Genomic DNA, 3,847 nt, shown 5'->3' on the forward strand with positions numbered 1-3,847 from the left:
CTTCATTAAAAAAAAAGAGGGCTGGGGGGGCAGGTGGTGGCATACCTGGTTAAGCACACACATTACATACAGTACACAAGGACCTGGGTTCAAGCCCCTGGTCCCCACCTGCAAGGAAAAAGCTTCACAAGTGGTAAAGCAGTGCTACAGGTGTCTTTCTGTCTTCCCCTCCCTTTTCAGTTTCTGTTCCTATCCAGTATAGGAAAAAAAGGATGGGGTGCCAGGTTGTGCTGCACATGGTTGAGTGCACACGTTATAATGTGTGGGATCTGGGTTCAAGCCCCCAGTTCCTACCTACAGGAAGAAAGCTTTATAAATGGTGTGCTGTGCTGCAGGTGTCTCTCTCTTCCTCTGTAGCTCCCACTTCCCTATTGATTTCTGCCTTTACCAAAGGGGAGTGCTAGGTAGTTCACCACGTAGGGTGCATCTCTTTTATCATGAGCTCAGCCCAGGTTCGAGCCCTGGCACTGGAGGAAGCTCAGATGCTGAGGTGCCTCCTCCTCTATCTGAATTAAAATGGCCCAGGGTAATGAAATCCAACACATTTGTGAGGACCCAGCTCCACAAACTTAAAACTGGACCAGGGAGTAGGCTTAGTGACAGAGGACCTGTGTACAACCCTGCGTTTGTTCACGTTGAACCTGGTTGAGTGCACACATTGCCATTCACAAAGACCCAGGTTCCTGCTCCCCACCTGCAGCGAGGATGCCTCAGTATCAGAGAAGCAGGGCTGTAGGTATGTCTCTCCTTCATCTTCCCACCCCTCTCAAATATCTGTCCTAGCAAAATAGAAAAAAAAAAAAAAGCCTGCCAGGAGTGGTGCATTCATAGTGAGGGCACCAAACCCCAGCAATAATCCCGGTGGCAAAAGGCAAATGTCTGTAAGGCAGCTCGCCTGGGAGGGAAAGCCTGCATTGTCGTGTGCACCACCCACCCAGCTTCAAGCTTGGTCTGTACCTGAATCAGGGAAATTCGGATGTTTCTTTTTTTCCTTCCTTTAAGATTTATTTCATTTATGAGATAAGAGAACCAGAGCATATCACTCTGCTGCCTCAGATGCTGGGAACTGAACTGGAGGCTCCCAGCTAGAGAGTCCAGTACCTTACCCATCGTACTACTTCCTGGGACACTCAGTGCTCGGGTGTATTTCCCTTTGCTGTCTTGTCTCGTCTCTACCTGAAAAAGTCACTTTGAGTATTGCAGACCCAGCTGTGGCTCAAAAAGAGAAACTGATGTGTTGGAAATGTAGGAAAGAGGAACAAAAGTGGTTGCAGATTGAAAGCAGAAGACTAAAGCTCTACATCACTTCTGCTTTCCAACTCATCAGCATAAGTACATATTTTCCTAGAATTTTTGTACCTGTGAGTAGGCATTCAGATGTCTTGAATACTGTTTTTCATATATATATAATATTTAAAAAATTTTTTTGGAGGGGAGTCCAGTGGTAGCGCAGCGGGTTAAGCACATGTGGCACAAAGAGCGAGAACTAGCATAAGGATCCCGGTTCGATCCCCTTGCTCCCCACCTGCAGGGGAGTCGCTTCACAGGGGGTGAAGCAGGTCTGCAGGTGTCTGTCTTTCTCTCCCCCTCTCTGTCTTCCCCTCCTCTCTCCATTTCTCTCTGTCCTATCCAACAACGATGACAATAATAACTACAACAATAAAACAAGGGCAACAAAAGGGAATTAATAAATATTAATAAAATACCTTTAAAATATTTATTGGGGGTCGGGTGGTGGCGCACCTGTTTAAGCGCACCTGTTATAGTGCGCAAGAACCCAGGTTCAAGTCCCTAGTCCCCACCTGCAGGGGAGTAGCTTCACGAGTGGTGAAGCAGTGCTGCAGGTGTTTCTCTAGCTCTCTCCCTATCACCCTCTTCCCTCTCAATTTCTGGCTGTCTCTATCTAATAAATAAAGATAATAAAAAAGTTAAAATTTATTGGAGGTCAGGCGGTAGCGCAGCAGGTTAAGCACTCCTGGCGCGAAGCGCAAGGACTGGCGTAAACATCCCGGTTCCACCCCCCAGCTCCCCACCTGCAGGGGAGTCCCTTCACAGGCGGCGAAGCAGGTCTGCAGGTGTCTTTCTCTCCCCGTCTTCCCCTCTTCTCTCCATTTCTCTCTGTCCTGTCTAACGACGACACCAATAATAACTGCAACAATAAAACAAGGGCAACAAAAGGGAAAATAAATAAAATTTATTAATGAGAAAGATAGGAGGAGAGAAAGAACCAGACATCACTCTGGTACACTTGTTGCCGGGGATAGAACTCAGGACCTCATGCTTGAGAGTCTAGTGCCTTAGCCACTGTGCCACCTCCTGGACCACTATATATATAATCTTTACTGGATAGACATAACCAGAAATTGAGAGGGTAGGGGGAGATACAGAGGGACAAAGTCACATGTAGCACTACTTCACCACTCACAAAGCTTTTCCTCTGCAGGTGGGGACTAAGGGTTCAAACCTGGGTCCTTAGGCATTGTAAAGTGTGCTCAACCAGGTGTACCACCACCTGGCCCCTACTGTGATTTTCAAATTTAGTCTTTAAAAAATATTTTTAAATTATTGGATAGAAACAGAGAAATTGAGAGGGGAGGGAGAGACAGAGACACCTGCAGTTCTACTTCACCAGTTGTGAAGTTCCTCCTGCAGGTGGGGGCCAGGGGCTTAAATCCGGTCCTTGTGCACTGTAGTGTGTGCCCTCACCCAGGTGTCACCTGGCCCGGCCCCCTGAAATTTAGTCTGTTTTCAGTTCACAAAGTATCCAGGTTAAGGTAGTTGTTAAAAGTTAAGAACTTGAGTGGTCCAGGAGGTGGTGCAGTGGATAAAGCGTTGGATTCTCAGGCGTGAGGTCTTGAGTTCAATCCCCGGAAGCACATGTGCCAGAGTGAAGTCTGGTTCTTTTTCTCCTATCATTTCTCATGAATAAATAAATAAAATCTTTTTTAAAAAGTTAAGAATGATCTCAAAGTTCTACTTGATACATTGAAACTAGTTTTATTCTATGCCGGCTAATATAAGAAATGCAAATTGAGGGGCTGCGTGGTGGCGCACCTGGTTGAGTGCACCTGTCACAGTGCTTAAGGACCTGGGCTTTAGCCCTTGGTCTCCACCTGCAGGGGGAAAGCTTTGTGAGTGGTGAAGCAGGGCTTTCGGGGTGGCTCTTTCTCCCTTTCTATCTCCCCCTACCCTTTCAGTTTCTGGCCATCTTTATCCAATAAAAAGAGATAATAAAAATTTAAAAAATGCAAATTGGTAGAGTGATGGAGCAGACAATACACCGGAATAATAATGAAGTTGGTAGATACACTAGGGTATTTTTAAAATATTCCCTTTTGTTGCCCTTTTTATTGTTGTAGTTATTGTTGTTATTGATGACATCATTGTTGGATAGGACAGAAAGAAATGGAGAGAGGAGGGAAAGACAGAGAGGGGGAGAGAAAGATAGACACCTGCAGACCTGCTTCACCGCCTGTGAAGTGACTCCCTGTAGGTGGGGAGGTGGGAGCTCAAATTGGGATCTTTACGCTGGTCCTTATGTTTTGTGTCACCTGCACTTAACCCACTGCGCTACTGCCCTGCACCCTAGGGTTTTTATTTTCAAGAACGAGCCTTGTTTAATACCAAATTGCATATTTAGTAGGAAAAATGTTAATGCTTGAAATTAAAGACACACTAAGGGAGCATCCTTCAAATTCACTTTTAACAGAATACAGCTTACCTATAAATATAACTGAAAATTCTTTTGGAGCTATTCATCATAATTTCAAAAAAGCAAAGCTGACTTTTTCCATAGTGGAAGAAAGTTAACACACAGGTCTGTAATCCTGTGGTAGAATTCAAATAA

This window comes from Erinaceus europaeus, chromosome 3, assembly GCF_950295315.1.
Source record: "Erinaceus europaeus chromosome 3, mEriEur2.1, whole genome shotgun sequence".
Taxonomy (NCBI): domain Eukaryota; kingdom Metazoa; phylum Chordata; class Mammalia; order Eulipotyphla; family Erinaceidae; genus Erinaceus; species Erinaceus europaeus.